Source organism: Myotis daubentonii, chromosome 11 (assembly GCF_963259705.1).
Source record: "Myotis daubentonii chromosome 11, mMyoDau2.1, whole genome shotgun sequence".
Lineage (NCBI taxonomy): Eukaryota > Metazoa > Chordata > Mammalia > Chiroptera > Vespertilionidae > Myotis > Myotis daubentonii.
In genome coordinates this window covers 9,266,849-9,273,089 of record NC_081850.1, presented here as the reverse complement: position 1 = coordinate 9,273,089, position 6,241 = coordinate 9,266,849, and the positions used below count along the sequence as shown (strand labels likewise).

At 43.7% G+C, this 6,241-nt stretch overlaps 1 pseudogene; it reads right to left on the bottom strand.

Moving 5' to 3' along the window:
- Positions 1-4,120: 4,120 nt before the first annotated feature.
- LOC132212726 (protein SET-like) lies at positions 4,121-4,972 on the bottom strand (annotated as a pseudogene).
- Between the last annotated feature and the right edge of the window lie 1,269 nt (positions 4,973-6,241).

Genomic DNA, 6,241 nt, shown 5'->3' with positions numbered 1-6,241 from the left:
TGCTTTCACTGTAGCAGAACCAAACGGTCCTGACTGCTAGAGACATTGCACATGAGAATCTGGGCCTCTGGTTTTCTAGAAAAAATCAGGGGCTCTGGTCCCATGAGGCTCAAGCTTCCACATGGCAGCTAGTGGATGGGCTGAGCGACAGCTTTATTTGGGGGCAGGGCCTCTCCACTTTGCCCATTTGCCCTGTGCGTTCACTCACTCATGCGGCCACTCTGGCATTGGTATTTGCTGCCCCCAGGGGCCTCCTAGGGCCTCTGTCTCTGAGTCTCACCACTGCCTTGAACTCCTACCCCAAGGAGAGTTTCTGAGACTCGGCCACCTGGTGTGTGAGACACTGCTGCCGGCCAGGGACCTTTGTATCCAATACGGGGCACGAAGCTTAGGAGTGGTAGGTGTTCATAATGCATTTGCTGACTAACAAACCCCTACACTCAGGACTGACATTGTCAGCAGGTGGGAGCTGCCCCCCATGGAAGCCTGCCCACTCTCAGGGCCATCTACTCTACTCCATTTCTGTCTGCCAGGCCGGGAAGATTTTATTCTAAGGCAGCGGTTCTCAACCTGTGGGTTTCGACCACCTTGGGGGCCGAACGACCCTTTCACAGGGGTCGCCTAAGACCATTGGAAAACACATATATAATTGCGTATTGTTTTCTGTTATTAATCACTATGCTTTAATTATGTTCAATTTGTAACAATGAAAATACAGCCTGCATATTTACATTATGATTCATAACAGTAGCAAAATTACAGTTATGGAAGTAGCAACGAAAATAATTTTTATGGTTGGAGGTCACCACAACATGAGGAACTGTATTAAAGGGTCACGGCATTAGGAAGGTTGAGAACCACTGTTCTAAGGGCTCAGAAGAAGGTGGTAGGGGCCTGGAGAAAGAAGCTAGTGAAGCTCAGAGAGGGGAGGTAACCTAATCAAAGTCACACAGCTCGTGAAGGGAGGATGTGCTGGCCCAAAGCCAGTGCCCACATTAGCTCACAGGATTTTCTCCTGTGGCTTCTCAGAGAGAAATCAAGCTCTCTTGCTTCTCGACTACGTTCCTCCAAGGCCACCAGGCTCCCTAGGGTCTTCACAGGTAGTGAGTCTTGCTCCTTGTCCAGAAGAGACATCGCCTTCGTACACTGCCACCGGTGGCACATGCCCCACTCTTTCATGGGTGCTCACTCCTTTTCGGGGAGCCTCCTTCATTACACTTCCATCCTAACATTTCTGAAAAAGAATCAGGCCAAGAGAACACACCTTTTTCAGGGTATCGACCTCAAACACACAGAAGAAATCGGGCCAGCCACCAAAACTCTCCCCGGATGGCCACCTAGGCTCTCCATCACAGCAACGCCAGCACTGCTCTGGGGCAGATCTCAAGCCCTGGAGGCAGGGATGCTCACCCTCATGTTCCTGGTGAGGAAAACAAGGCTCAAAGAGGTGGGGTGACTGCACCCGGATAGACAGTCATCCGGGGCAAACACTGGAACTAAACCTACTTCCAACGGCAGCATGTCCTCTGCCTCCGGCCTGGGGAAGCTTCCTCTCTACTCCTAGAAATTGGGAGGGATATTCACGCAGACCTGGCTTCCATTACAGCCTCTTCCATGAGACCTGGAGCCAAGCCCAGCGCCTCCCTGAGCCAGGGGTTCTTCGTGTGTAACATGGGGCAAGCACACCCCTTTCCATATGTGGGGGGATTAGTTATGACGGGATGAGGCTCAGGGGATGGTTAGTTATGACGACTAACTCACACCCAGGTTACTTCTAGAGCTGCTGGACTCAGAAGGTCGAGTCCAGTTGTGAAATGCTAGGATCCCCTCTGGAACTAGAATGAGCCTTTCTCCTTCATCTGAAGAATTAAGATGGCAAAAATTGGGGAAACTTTTTCTTCCTTCAACTTCCTTCTTTGGGGATTAAAATATCCACCTGTTTATTTTGGAAGTGAGCATACCCCAGCGAAAGAGAAATATTTGTATGGAGGTTGGATTGGGAAAGGTGAAAGTCAAGTCAGGTCCGTAAGCAGCCAGGTTGGCCAGGGTGCTGAGCTTCCTTCCTTTCCTCCCTCCCTTCCTTTGTCCCTCCCTCTCACTCTCCCTCTCTCCCTCCCTCCCTCCCTGCCTCCCTCTCTCCCTCCCTCCCCCCCCTTTCCTCGCTTCTTTTCTTCCTTCTTCCCTCCCTTCCTTTTTCTAATTTTTTTATTGTGGCAAAATATACATACCATAAAATTTACCATTTAATCATTTTAAGTGTACAAGTAAGTGATGGCATTAAGTATATTCACAATATTGTATAACTGTCACCACGATGTATCTTAAGAATGGATTTTTTATCATCCCAAAAAGAAACTTCATAATCTTTAAGCAATAACTCCCCACCCCCCTCCATCAGCCCGTGGTAACCATTGTTCTACTCTCTGAATTTTCCAATTCTAGGAACTTCATCTAAGTAGAATCATGTAATATGTGTGTCCTTTTGTGTCTGGCTTATTTTACGTATCATGTCTTTAAGTTTCATCCATGTGGTAGCATGTGTCAGAATTTCACTTCTTTTTAATGGATGAATAATATTCTATTGTACGTATATATCATGCTTTGTTTATCCATTTGCTAGTATATGTTGATGGATACTTAGGCTGTTTCTACCTTTTGATTATAAATAATGATGCTATGCTTTCAGTTCTTTGAGGCATATACTTAGGAGTGGGATTACTGAGTCACATGGTAATTCTATGTTTAATGTTTTCAGGAGCAATTATAATCTTTTTTTATAGTAACAGAAGCATTTTACTTTCCCATCAGCAATGTGTGATAGTTCCAATTTCTCCACAGCCTCAACAACACTTTTAAAAATATATACTTTTATTGATTTCAGAGAGGAAGGGAGAGGGAGATAGAGATATGAACATCAATGATGAGAGAGAATCATTGATTGACTACCTCCTGCACACCTCCTACCAGGGACCAAATCCGCAACCTGGGCATGTGCCCTTAACGGGAATTGAAACCAGGACACTTCAGTCTGTAGGCCAACATTCTATCCATTGAGCCAAACCAGCTAGGGCAACACTTGTTATTTTTTTCATTAAAAAACAAAACTAAACGGCCATCCTAGTAGGTGTGAGGTGATATCTGGTTGTGGTTTTGACTTGAATTTTTCTATCTAATGACTGATAATGTTGAGCATCTTTCTATGTGCTTGTTGGCCATTTGAATATCTTCTTTGAAAAAAATGTCTATTAAATTCTTTGTCCTTTTTGTATTGAATTATTTGATTTTCACTGTGGAGTGGTAGGAGTTATTTATTTATTTTGTTATTAATTAATTCCTAACCAAATATATTATTTGCAAATATTTTCTCCCATTCTGTGGGTTGTATTTTCACTCTCCTGAGTGTATCCTCTGATGTGTAGAAGTTTTTAATTTTTTTTTCATCATTAGGAGAGAATTTTATTTTAGAAGTGTCATCTTAAACTGCAAGAATGCCCATTAAACATCACAATTACACATGCCAAAGGAGAAGCCTTGTTGTCAAAATGCCCACTTAACCCACCCAAACTTCTCAACCCCGCCCTTTGTGGACCTTCTATACCCATCTTTATAAAAGTGTTTTTTTCTTTTTTTTCAACAGAGAAAGTAGACAGATACATGTTGGTAAATGCTTACTGTCCGTATTCACAGAGACACAGTGTAATCTCTGAGCCCAGGACACAGAGGAAGGAGGAAAAAGCTAGAATTCTGTGCGCTCCTACCCAGGGGCCAGCGCCCTCCAGCCCCCAGCAACCTAAGGGAGCAGAAGGGTTTTCTTTTTTCGTTCTTTTCCCTGCAGAGCACAGTGGTGTTGACTCCATAAAGCTTTGGTTGAGACAGGGAGGGGTAACAATGAATTTGGAACAGAAAGGGGCAAGTGTTCTTTCCCCATTGTATTCTGCCCAACATACATCCCTCCCCCCACCCCCCACCCCCGCCTGCTCCCAAAGGTGAGAACCATGGTGTAAAGGAGAGAAAAGAGACCTCAGATACAGGGCAACTGAGCACAAGAGGAAAAAATAAAGAGACTGCAACTTGCTCTTAGGGACTGGAGAAAATTTGAAAAGGACCCATCAGTGTTCCACTAGTCATCTTCTCCTTCATCCCCTTCGTCATCATCTTCATCTTCTTCACCTTCATCCTCATTCCCTTCTTCATCAATATCTTCCAACCCTTCCTCTTCATCATCACCACCATCTCCTTCTCCTTCCCCTTCTTCATCATCCATGCCAGGAAGCAAGTAATACTGTAATGGATTTGACCAAACATCCTCTTTGATGACTTCTCCCAACTCATCTGCACCTGCCTAAGAATGGTCAGTAACCATGTAAAAAGGCTCTCTGGTTCCTCGTGCTGTCCCTTCCTGCTGGCTTTATTCTGTGTTTGACTTGAATGTTTCCGCCAAATCCTTTCCAGATTTCCATTTGATTTCAGTGGACTTTGAAGATGCATCAGCACTCCCATCCAGATAAAATTCTTTAGAGAGAACTTTATTTTTGAAGTAAGGATTTTCATCAAAATAAAAATCTCTTCTATGACCTGATTTAATATCTTCAAATTCTGTCACTTCAACTCTTGTCAAATAAGGCAGTGCCTCTTCCCCCTCTTTCCCAAGCAGTGCAGATACCTGTAGATGGTTGACAAATGTTGTTACCCCCAAATTTTGGATTTTGGGGATCAATTCTGACATCTTCTGAAAAGATGATTGGCGGAGTGTGTTATATTTCTGTTCTGCCTTCAAAATCTCCTCACTGGCTTGTTCATTAAGTCGGTCTATTTCGTTTTGTACTGTATCAATATGTTCAACTGCTTTTTGTTGTTCTTTTTCTTCCTTTGGCAAGTCCTGAGGGGTTGACTTCTTCTCCTGCTTGGGGGCAGGAGGCAGTTTTGGTTTCTCCGTTTGAAGTGGGAGTGAAGACTGGTGTTTGGGGGTCATGCTGTGAGGAAAGTCTGAGAATCAGACCAAGGCTAGAAGAAGCTCTGAGAGCTGACTTAATTTGATGAGTACAATTTATTAGCTGTGCTTTTGGTGTCATACCCCCTGCCCCTCAAATCATTGCTAAATCCAATGTCATGAAGATTATCCTCTATGTTTTCTTCTGAGAGTTTTATAGTTTTAAGCTCTTATGCTTAATTTTTTTATATATTTTGAGTTAAATTTTCTCCATTGTTTTTCTATAGCTATTGTTCTCATTTGGGTTTAATTTGTGCTTATTTTCTCGTTCCTAATATATACACTTAGGTTACTAATTTGAGATGCTTTAAATGTATGTATTTATTGCTATACAATTTCCTTTAGGACTGCTTTCTCTGTGTCCTATAAGTTTTGGTATGCTGTATTATTGTTTTTGTTTATCTCAAGATGTTTGCTCAATTTCCTAGTTATTTTTTTTCCTTTTTAAAAATTTATTTTCTTTATTGATTAAGGCATTACATATGTGTCCTTATTCCCACATTTCTCCCCCCGCCCCTGCTCATGCCTTCACCCCCCTAGTTCTGTGTCCATTGGTTATGCTTATATGCACACATACACACCCTTTGGTTGATCTCTCCCCCTTACCCCCACCCTCCCCTGCCTTCCCTCTGAGGTTTGACGGGCATCATACAAAGTTTCTTTTCTGACACAAGAAATGAAACTAGAAATCAATAACAAAAGAAAACCTAGAAAATTCACAAATATGTGAAAAATAAACAACACTACTAATCAACCAATGCATCAAGTGTCTAGTGCTTCAGCTGTGAAGACTCAAAGGGTTTTATGTGAATCAAACGGCTAAGAGCTATAATAGCTGGGGCATGAGGGTCACTAATAAGGACAGGGCATTTTCGCTCTGTCAGCAGTGCTAGGATGCCTGGCGGACAGGCCCCGTGGCGACTGTCAACTGGAGCGCTCATTCATGGCTATCTGCATGGCTTGGGCTTCCTCCCAGCGTGGTGGCCTCAAAGCAATGAGACTTCCCACCTGTCAGGCTAGGGCTCCAAGGATGAGTGTTCCAACAATTAAGAGGAAATGGCACTGCTTCCTGTGGCTCAACCTCAGAAGTCACACAGTGTCACTTCCCCTTCTCCTTGGCCAAAGCAGCCACAGACCCCCCAGATTCAGAGGGGACACAGATCCACCTCTTGATGTAGGAGTGTCAGAGCGTATGCAGCCATATTTTAAAACAGAAGTGGCATTCTTTGCACTGGTTCCAGCTTCCTGATG